Source organism: Electrona antarctica (genome assembly GCF_951216825.1).
Source record: "Electrona antarctica genome assembly, chromosome: 19".
Lineage (NCBI taxonomy): Eukaryota > Metazoa > Chordata > Actinopteri > Myctophiformes > Myctophidae > Electrona > Electrona antarctica.
In genome coordinates, this window is record NC_136800.1 from 3,979,392 (window position 1) to 3,990,961 (window position 11,570).

At 38.9% G+C, this 11,570-nt stretch overlaps 3 long non-coding RNA genes across 4 annotated transcripts; 1 reads left to right on the forward strand and 2 right to left on the reverse strand.

Moving 5' to 3' along the window:
* Nucleotides 1-4,276: 4,276 nt before the first annotated feature.
* Nucleotides 4,277-5,351, reverse strand: LOC306943677. 2 transcript variants are annotated; one of them, XR_013792443.1, is made up of 4 exons: nt 5,181-5,351; nt 4,935-5,051; nt 4,682-4,783; nt 4,277-4,311 (listed from the first exon to the last, which is right to left on the reverse strand). It is a non-coding gene; the product is annotated as an uncharacterized lncRNA (long non-coding RNA). The 2 variants fall into 2 exon arrangements; XR_013792444.1 differs by having other exon boundaries at nt 4,292-4,308.
* A 2,544-nt stretch (nt 5,352-7,895) lies between these two features.
* Nucleotides 7,896-10,052, reverse strand: LOC306943683. Its single transcript, XR_013792450.1, has 2 exons — nt 9,937-10,052; nt 7,896-9,865 (listed from the first exon to the last, which is right to left on the reverse strand). It is a non-coding gene; the product is annotated as an uncharacterized lncRNA (long non-coding RNA).
* An 831-nt stretch (nt 10,053-10,883) lies between these two features.
* Nucleotides 10,884-11,547, forward strand: LOC306943678. The gene is made up of 2 exons (XR_013792445.1): nt 10,884-11,026; nt 11,336-11,547. It is a non-coding gene; the product is annotated as an uncharacterized lncRNA (long non-coding RNA).
* Nucleotides 11,548-11,570: the final 23 nt, after the last annotated feature.

An 11,570-nucleotide genomic window follows, 5' to 3' on the forward strand; every position in this document is an offset into this window, starting at 1 on the left:
AAGGTTCAGAGACGTCACTCAGGTGCTGTGGGCGTGGACATTCCCGCTCTGTTGAACTACGCACTGTAGCCTAGCAACCGAGCAGCTGGCCGCTAAAACACTTTGAAAGTATAACATTTTAACATATGGATGAGTACTTATAGAGAGATGACAAGCCTGAGGAAGGTCGCAAGACCGAAACGTTGCTTTAATAAAAATCTCTGAACCCAGCAAGTGGCAGTGTGCGGGTGTCCCTCCTTTCACATAACATATGGATGAGTGAAATTAACATGTAGATTAAGAGTCTACCATCTGTGTTGTTTAATAGTAAGTAAATTAAGATCACCAAATATAGCAGAATAGGACACACACACACACACACACACACACGCGCGCGCGCGCGCGCACACGCACGCACGCACACATACACAGTGACACACGCACACACACAGCGGCTCCACCCCCCTCCCCCCGTCATTCTATTGATTCTATTGGCCGAGCCGCTCAGCCAGGTCACTTCAGGCTATGGGGTGTTGTCAGTGCTGGGAGGGACTCCATGGATATTGCGCTCGTGTCTAAATATGACATTAAAAAAGTTTGAGTTTCTATCGATATCTTAGTTACAATGACATTGAGTTGACATTAAGTGTACGGAATTTGGTGTTTCAGAAAGAAGAGCCTTTTTTGACCTGACGGCTGACTAAGCAAATTGTGACTGTGACAGTCAGTGACATGTCACACTGACAAGCATGGTTAGCAAAGATAGTCCATCTCACCTCGGGTATTAGGCTTTACACTTCATTATAAGTCAGTTGGATGTAAATGTCTGCTTATGGTAAGTCTCAAAATCGGTTTCAGACATGGCATGAAAGCAATTGATGTGACCAAAAGAGTCTAGCCTGTATATGACCTCTGGACACTGCCATCACCATAAGAGTATAAGGTAAATAGGTAGTATAGGCTTCTTGTATTTGATGATGTAGAGTAGACTAGAGCTACACAATAGTGTTCTGGTCCTGTGCATGTTGCACATCATTCACACCAAGTAAGCCTATCACATTTCTATTGCATCTCTATTTTCTGTGGCAAAAATGAAGGTCTGCGACTCTGCATCGATTGATTGATTGATTGAAAATTGTATTAACAGTTTGCAGAATTACAGTACATTTCAAGCACAAACTCAATACAAAGGCTGTTAACTGTAAGTGGACGACCCAATTAAGCATTACACTTGTTTACAACAGGGTCCACCATGTTCAAATCATCAAAACATTTAGAGACGTACAAATAGACACTTCTATATAGACAACAAACAGTACAGGAATTCATCATAAATTCATGAGAATGCATGAGAGTTTACATACAACCAACAAATAAATAACAATCTTATATTTTGACTGTTAAGTGAATGGTCATTATAAAGTTAAGCTATTGCACATAAATGTCATTCCATCCTGAGACGACACAATGTCTACTTTCTCCACCACATTTAAACAGTTGTTAACTGTAGTACTGCATGTATAAAATTATACTAGAGCATCAGGCCCCATAGAGCCACACTGGCACTGCTGCTAATATTGTATAGGTGCAATGCTCACTGGACACCCTTTTGGATATAAAGAGGTTTACGCATTGATTAGCCCATTAAGGGTGCTGTTAGGTAAATGGTAAATAGTGCATTTATATAGCGCCTTTATCCAAGGCGCTTTACATAGATTGTGCATTACATTCACCCATTCACACACCGATGGTGGAGCCGTGGAGGAAACCATGCAAGGCACCAACCTGCTCATCGGGCGTGATTAGGGGTTCAAATGCTCAAGGACACTTCTAAAGTTAACTAACATTTTCAAACACTTTCAAAATTATTAAAAAACAGCTGTCTGATTGTATATCTGCCATTTTTGAATAGCCAACTCAAAATTGACACAAATGCTTTCCCGGTGGTAAATGTCGACCTTTAAAGGTTCTCGCAAACACGAAGAAAGAGGTGACGATAATGAATTTCATTTATGATCCATAGGAGTCTACCAGCCTGATACCAAGACACATGGCCCCTCCAGAAGTAGGGGCCGACATAAATGAAGAGCACCCCAGGATGAGGTGCAGGAGGGGGTTCAAGTTGGGCCATTGATAAGCACTACCGAGATCAGCACCAACCACCTAGAGGAGTCTGACATTGACTTGCTGACTGAGGAAGGACATGGCAATTCTACACAGGTAGTGGTAGGTGAATATTGTAGTACAGTGCAGTACACTATTTATGAGCAGTTGACACTGGTGGGCTGTGACGATACTGCAAGTGGGGCGTTATATGGAATCCCACCACAGCTCCAGGAAAACCCTGCTGTGATTGGCCGGTAGTTGCTGTGATTGACAGTTCTCCTTTTTGCAACTATGCCTAAACCTAACTTCAATAAAACAATGCCTGCCTGGGAGCCAATCAGACACATTGTAAGGCGGGTCCTGGAGCTTTGGCAGGATTCCAAATTGCGCTCCCAAGTGGGCTCCCAAATATATTTATCTTTTTTTTTATTTAATTACCATTCAAATAAACATGCTCTGACAATGCACCCATCTACATTTTTAGACCAATTTTCGTTTGACAGGAGACAGGACATTGATCACATCTACTATACATCTGAAATGTACGGCTCAGGAGACCCTGCCAGCAGAGAGCTGTGGGTGGACATCGATGTGATGGAAGAGGGCAGCTGGAAGGTCCATAGCTTCCTGTCCACCACCCGCAGACAAGCAGCGGTATGGACTCTGTGCATGAGATTAGTTTCAGATTAGTCTTTATCTTCTGTGTATAAAGTGGCCAATGGAGGAATACATGAGAAAAGTGAAAATGTATAGTCGCAATCTTAATTCAGGGAATCGTTTTTACTTCCAAACTGAATAGAACAAAGACACACTGGGACTGATACTTGTGCGTATTTTCCTTATTCTCTGACTTATATGCTTCCCTTTGCTTTCAGAGAGTGAATCTGTTCTTTGACTTTCCTTTCTATGGCCATATACTAAAGGAAATCACTGTGGTAACTGGAGGTAAGTGTTCTACGGCTTTTGTCTGCACATTGTGAGAATTATAAATCATTAAAATGTGTTGAGGGATAAGGTACAGTGTAATAATTTGTTTCAGTCCAGAATATCAGATGGAACCATACAATTCCATGGTCATGAAATGGTTTATATCCATTGTGTTTTCACGCCCTAAAAAATAACTTAGGGTGACGTCTGTGCGTGCGTGTGCATGTGTGTGCTTTCCTTCACAGGTTTCATTTACACAGGCAACATCATCCATAGGATGCTAACAGCCACTCAGTATATTGCACCTCTGATGGAGAACTTTGACCCCAACCTATCCCAAAACTCCACTGTGCTTTAATTACTGACAACGGTAAGATTAATTTAATACATACGTTAATGGGAGGACCAACGTTGAAAGCAACCCACAGAAGACATACATTTGTACTGTACAGGGAGATGCTGTAGTGTAGGCTACACAGTCAAAACAGTGAGAATCCTTCCATTCTCAGCGTTGAATGAACACTTAAGGACCTCATATAATTTGTTGTTTGCAGTGTTGCACTCCGGAAACAGCAGATATACAAGCTCACAACGCGTTGCGATGTGTGAGTGCTGTAGATCGACTAGTAGATTGGCTTGTAGTACAGTAGGTTGTGTATTGTCAGTGTGCGACACCGAAAGCAAATTCCAGCTTGAGGGTTGTGATGATGTGTATAGGTAAACAAGCTTGCATTTCATAGCATGTTGCATGCTGTCACTGTTGGGCAGAAACCTTGTATCTCCAAACTGCAACTTTTTTTTTTGTCATTTAATGCAAGATTGTCAAGCAAAAGTAGTGAAAATAGCCGATCTACAGTACAAGCTCGCAATGGGTTGCATAATTAGATCGGCCATTCTTCACAATTTCGGAACATTTCCAATTCCATTTCCTGAAAAGTTATGGTTTTTGACATTCCACCTGGCAGCGATGACGCACATAAGAAATTAACAAATCTTGGTTTGTTTTTGTGAGAATAGTAGCCTTTTAATACAGCATGTTTAGAAAGTTTGTCAAATGAACAGCAGTTTACAAAATAAAAATATCCAGTATATTTCAATGAAGCAAAAAACAACAACGAGACTGTCATAAATTTGTGTTGTTTATGCAGTTTAAGTTCCGCTGTTTCCTTTGTTTCCAAATCTAATGCTAAATCCAATACGGCCTCGTCGACGACCTCTTCGACCTCCTCGACCACCTCTCTTTCGACCACGGAGTTTGGACCAGATGTCAGACATGCTTCTTCTTGTCCTGATCTTCTTCTGTCATTTCAGGAGACAAGAGATCAAGTAAAAGCCTGGTTAATATTTAGTTGTACGATGGTGTCCTGTGTCGAAAATAGCAGATCTACAAGTTCATAACACAACGTGATGCAACACTTTGTGGGCTTATACTGTAGATCTGATTCCGTTTTTTTGTGTGGAACACCTTCGTACAACAAAGGTGTGCATTTTTCTGTTTTTGTTCTTTTGTATAACTGAATATTGTTTCTAGTGTGTTACTTGATGCCTGCTACAGTATGTGTCATTCAAAGGTCAAAGGAATATCATCTGAATTCTCAAATAAAATACCGGTACTATAGCATCTTTAAACACTACAGATATTGGTCACGGTCTGCATGCAATTATGTACCTGAAAATCTTGTTCTTCCACATCACATCTGATTTCAAAGGCACTGATCTCGTCAACGTCTTGAACTGGGTGAGTAACATCCATGTCGCATAACATTCTTTTCTGAAAAAATAAATTTTCATTAATTTCTTTATTGAAGACCTGAAGAACATAATGTATTTCACTCTGAACACAAGGTGTTTACCAAACACTCTTCATAGTTGCAGTCACCTTTCAATTATACATTCTTTCTTATATAGCTACTTAAACGTACCCCATGTATCTTCAGAGAACACGATGTGTCACTTGTGGAGTTACACTCTGTCTCTTGTGCAGTAAACATCAGCCTTCTGAAAGAAACGGCAGATAGGTCGGCATCCTCGGGCTGCAGCTGTCATAAAATAAAATAGATAAGATGAGATCAATCTTTATTCATTCCCAGGAAGAAATTAATGTCAAAATCTGCAAAAGAAAATAAGCTATTGGAAGTGTCAAGTAGTAGGTCTTCTGACATACTCACAGTTTCAATTTGGACATCATTGTGAAGCAGGCGGTAGTTCTGCAGAGGAAATTTGAGGTTTAGGATGAAGTCTTCATAGTTGGGTTCAGCTCTAGCCAGCAAAGCAAGCAGAGCAAGAGTGAAGAACAATGTCATTTGAGTCTTCATCTTTGCGTATATTTCCTAAACTGTACGGTGGTAGTGCTTATATACAGTGGTTGACTCTTGCAGAATTTCCATTGTTGAGCAATCCAGGATTGGGGAAATCTGTGCCCCCTACAGCCCAGGAAAGAAAACATAGCTTACCGTAACAGGGTCAAAGGTTCATAGGCAGAGTCAGGATTTTCACAAGAGGAGAAATCGTTTTTTTTTTGTAAATTGTGAACTGTGAACTACAAATTATAAAGAAAATATCCTATGTATAGTACCGTTCATGGTTGTTTGTTACAGTGTTTATCATTTTGACAGTTGGTGTTGGTACAAAACAATTACAAAGAGGAATTTGCTTCACATGTTACAACACATATCTTTTAGCAAAAGGCCGATGCACACCTCAAGGCTATTTTGACAGGTGCGTAGGGCAATAAAGTATACTTAAAAGGGTATCTTTGAAAAACAAAGAAGGGTCCCGCACACTGTCAGAAAACTTGCCAGAAATGACAATCATTGTCTGTCCTGATGAAGGTCGAATAGACCGAAACGTTGAATAAAGAGCAACATTTCTGGCAAGTTTTCTGACAGTGTGCGGGACCCTTCTTTGTTTTTCAAAGATACCCTTTTAAAACAACACATATCTTGCAATACAGTATGTCTATAGAAAATGCTCATGTCAAAGCAATATCTCAAGAGTTTGTGTTAAAGGGATAGTTCAGATTTTTTTTAACTTAAGCTGTATGAAATACGTACTTGACATTAATATAGTTGTTGCACTGTATTAATTGATTGCCCGAGTCCCGTGGTGGGAGTTCTGCTCTGGTTTTGGTGAAATATTAAGTAGTTCCGGTCATTTTGTGGGGGGCACAGGGGGCCACGCATTAAAAGTAAATGAATCCACAAAACTAAACGTCATTTGTATTGTTGACCTATTTCTAAAATATTAGTGCAACTTTCGTTCATTTTTGACCCCTCGGGCAATCAATTAATACAGTTGCAACCACTATATTAACGGCAAGTATTTCATACAGCTTAAGTTCAAATCTGAACTATCCCTTTAATATGAACAGAAATTGGATGTTTTTCCACAATTTCAACATCTATTGCAAAATTAATTTCTTTCAGTTTATCATCAACAATGATGAGGGGCCGTACTCTTTCTGTTAAATCAAGCACCTTCTTTTGGGTATAATCTAAAATTGCTTATTCATTAGTTTGAGCTTGTTAACCACTTAAACAATTTACAGCGACTTTTCAGTTTTCACTCTGCATTAAATAGCTTCAATAGTTGGAAAGGTTTCCCGAGAATATATTATTATATATTGTCAGCAAGACCAATGACTGACTAATTCATTCATTCTTCTGCATTGTCAATTGATACATTAGTGGTGCATTTGTTATCATCAGTTGGAGATTATCATTGGGCCTTTCTTTTTTTTTTAACTCAAATCTTTGCTTCTGGGGGTCCCTGGAACAAAACATTTTGTGATTGGGGCCACATTTTAATAATAATAATAATAATAATAATCTTTATTTATAGAGCACCTTTCAGACACAAGTGTAGTTCAAAGTGCTTTACATACAGTAAAAAGAAAAATTCACATAAATGCAAAAAATAGAACAAGGGTAAAACAAAAGTAATAGCTTCACATCTGGTCAGTAGAATTCGTTGAAATTAAGAGTAAATTTAAGATAAGGAATCATGAAGGAAACAGAATCAGTTAAAGGCGAGGTCATAGTAGTGGGTTTTTAGCCGCTTCTTAAAGTCATCAACTGAAGTTGCCAGTCTGATATGGAGAGGAAGAGAGTTCCAGGGGTGATTAACAGTTTAACATCAACAAAAGTTTGAGCACCAAGTTAGAAAACTGTTAGGATTTATAGTGCAGGGGCCAATACTGATATTTTCACAAATTGGTACCACCTGAAAGGGCCATACAATTTTGGTATCTTTGTGTTCCTACATGTCTCTAGTTATATTTTGGTATGATAACCCTTCCAATTCAGTAGCTTGAATTCTGAATGAATCTTCTGAATGAATTCTCTTTTACATGGGAGCAGATAAAAATACATCACCAGTGATTATTATAATACATTCTAAACTCATAGCCTCATCAAAGTGTGATATAGGTGCTTTATGCATATTGGTTACTTGTTCAAGTGTTCTTGTAGAGTTGCCTTTGCTTGACCACAAATACTAATAATAATAGTATTATTTAGATGGCATGGTCGTCTTTAGACAGATGGTAGGTGTTCATGTTTACTACAGTAGTTTACTACAGTAGTATCCATGTTAAAGAACTACATTATTCTACCCACTCTACTTACGCAACTATTTATCCTGTTGTTTGTTGACTAGGGTTTATCTTTATGCCATTTGCTCTGACTTTGGGCGTATACAGTAAAAGATGCTAAAAGATATCACTAGCCTGGTAAACCATCCCGGTCGCGTGAATTCACATTATCAACTTCTGCAGACGGGAAGCGCTGTGTGGGATTTTTGCAGAACCAAAAAGCAATCTGCGTCAGTGCTGATGCTGAGCGCAACATTTCAACATGAGAAAATATGATGCACAGATTCAAATGTATATTATATATTTTTTTATTTCAAATCAACATCACATGTTCAGACACACTTTCATGATTAAATACACACAAAATTAATTAGCCTCTCTATTTCATTCATAGAAAATGAAATGTGTAGAGTAAAGCTGTGCTGAAAACAATGTATTTTGGCATGTTTCATTTTCAGCTAGTGTTTCTTAAAATGACCAAACCATAAAACAAAACCAAAACAAAGCTAAGTAACAAAACCTATTCAACACTTAAGGGTGAAAACTTAGCACCTTTGTCCAGTCGATATGATTTATAGACTGGTGTATTAGTGGATACTGGATACGAAGCCATAGTGAGAGGGTTGGCCATGATAAGAACGTCAGCTACAGCCTCCTCAGAACTACTGCATGTTTAACAGTGACTGCGAAGACAGATGGTGTGAAGACACCAGACAGACGCGATGATGACATTAGTCGTTGTCGGACGATAATTGATCTCAGCTGACGACTCAGCATAATGTCTGTTTTAACCGACGTTACAAGCCACACCCACAATATCATAGTACAATTCCACTGTGCATACTCGATGTCATACACACAATGACGTGCCGATAAAAAAAAATGAATAATAAATACTGTACATACGTGCATCTAAACCTGCAAAGGGGAAACATGAGGGTTTTACAATAAAGTGGCGTGTCTATGGAGAACTAATCCTAAGGCACTGTTTAAAGTAAAAAGGGACACAGACGTGACAGTGAGCCCTAGATTGCGGAGACAGCCCGAGGAAATCAATTCTGTACACAAACTTGAGCTGCCTCCAACGTCTCCACAACTTACAACTCCCTCCCTGCATTTGAGAAATGAGGAGCACAACAGATGAACAGCAAATAGCACAATGCGTGTAGTGTGTCTGACATGTGTGACAGAAACACCGAGAGACATCATCCCGTACAGGGGCAACTATTACGGACCCCGAGGTAACATCAACCTATAGCGTATGCTTTCGCCACAGTGCGTCCAGATGGTTTGGTGTGGACAATAGGACTATAATAATAATAATACACGTTTTACTGCTATGAGAGGAGACTGACTCAATGTCCCTTTGAGACCTGCCCTATCTAAAATGTAGTTGACGTAAATATATCTATTGTTGATATAAAAGTAGATTGTGAGTCAGTGCAAAATGCTGAGTTATTAATATTAGCGCGCTCAAACACACGCACACACACACACACACACACACACACACACACTAGGGCATTAAGCAACTAGTCGACTAGTTTACTACACACTAGTCAACCTTGTTGGTACTAGTTGACTAGTTTGTTTTTTTCCCCCGATTTTGTAGGCCTCAAGTTCAGGTAGATTGTAGTTATAGTCACCAATGTACACAGTTTTTAAATGTACAAATATATATATATTTTTTTACATAATAATAGGTAGTTAAACAACTAGTCGACTAGTAAACTAGGCAACTAGTCAACTAGTAAAAATGACTAGAAGTGAATGCCCTAACACACACACACACACACACGGCAAAGAACACAAAGTTTCTGTGCCCTTGGTCTTACAGTAGCGGAGGATGACAGTCGACGGTGATAAGATCAAATCGTAGCCTAGAATGCAATCCAAGTGAGAGGAGTAATCTACCGTTTGTGATTTCAACGAGTAGTTATGAAGTGGTACAAGTGCACACATGCCACTATTTGTTTAACCAATTCAGGACTGAGAACGGATTCTACAAAATGTCTTCTAAATCCTGACAGTTTTCTGAAAAACCTCGTGTTTATACATCAGTGGTTCTCAAACTATTTCATGTCAAGGACCCCCAAAAACTATATGTATTTGTCCGCTGACCCCCCCATCTGAAAATATGTTGTTCCAGGGACCCCGCCAGAAGCAAAGATTTGAGTTAAAAAACGTTTGCCCTGAAACAATATATATTCAAAGATTTGCGCCACGTGTTCATGATTTTTTTTTAAATAGCAGATCTACAAGCTCGTAGCGTGGCACTCGGTTCCGCGCTATGAGCTTGTAGATCTGCTATTTTTCAATAGCTAAAGTATAACATAATGATTAAAACACCAAAAGGGGTTCCCGTCCTGGATGGGTTAAATGTGTAGATCACATTCAGTACAACAGGAGGGGCAGTGTCATCATCACTGACAGCAATATCACCCGAAAGCCTTTCATTTCAGGTTTGTGTCACGAAACACTGCACCTGCAATGTTCCATTTTCTGATTACATGTCAGACATTCTGAAGTCATTTTTTTCTTTTTGCTTCTTCTCTAAAGCACGGGACAGTTTTAAGCGTTTCTTCTTTTGTTTTGCTAAACATTCCTTATTTGTGACAGATCCATATTTGAAATGTACCAGTATTTCACTTTTTTTTATATAATAGATTAAATAAGTGGGGCACAAAAATAAATAAACCTAAAACAATGATGCAGAGTGTGTAAAAACAAATGCATACATTTTTACCACCATCCTCTCTCTCATTTAGAAAGCAAAAAAAACACTGAGAAGTCTTGCTATTTAAAACTAAAATGTCCAATCGCTGCAGATGCAACAATACATGCTTTAGAATCAGCCCTTGCAAGAAGTTCTATTTCTTTTATGTGCGCATTTTGGGAAAAGGGACACAATTTCTATAGCAGCACAAAAAACAATGTACATAACACATGCCAGTGCCAAGAAATTCCACCGTGCTTTGTTCTTGTAAAACTGTCCTTGACAGCGATTTTTAAAACGAAAAAATTACTAGATGCGGTTATCAGGACAATGATTTTATCGGGATGCATCTGTAAGATGAAGAATGGAACCCATTTAAACCTGGCATTCAAATCCGAATGCATATCAATGCATAGTTCCAGGTGTAATTGTGAGCCATGGTTCAGTCTTGCTATATAGGCTCCAAGAACGTAAATATGAAGGAAACATTACTAGGTGCTATATTAATACTGAAGAGATTCTGTACTTAGGCCCACAAAACGGAAACTGAGCAGCTTTCAAAGCATTCATTTTGATGTCCAGTTTAAAAACATATTTCATCGAGCCCAATTGGGCTTTTGTCAGGTTTGCATGGCTGTGTCTCATTTGGAAGGATACGTCCTATATATTCAACAATTGGTAGCGTATTAGGAATGTTCCTCATTAAAGTGGAAAACCACCCATTTTCAACATTTTACTATGTCATTAATATACCTTAGAGCTGTTGTGTGGAAATAATAAAAAGTCCCCCCATTTTGTGTTTCCTAGAACTGTAATTATGAAAAAAAATCATTAACATGGTGAAACACATCTTGATGACATCATCAAGATGTGTTTCACCATGTTAATGATTTTTTCAGACCTCTAGTTCTAGGAAACACAGCATGGGGGAACTTTTTTATTATTTCCACACAACAGCTCTAAGGTATATTAATGACATAGTAAAATGTTGAAAATTAGTGGAATGCCCCTTTAAGCATCTGCTGTGGAAAGTGGAGACAGGTACTGCAATATTGTCCAAAGTGTCCAAAGCTAAATTCTATGCAGAGCAATGTAATCTACCAAGCCTCTTGAACGGTGTGTATACTCGCACCAAACAAGGCTGAAGGCTCTCAAACTATTCAAAATAAAGCATTTTGCCCATTTCCTGTCAGCCTATACTGTCTGTCCCTCCATAAAAAATATAAAATAAAGGCGAAAGCCACAATGTTT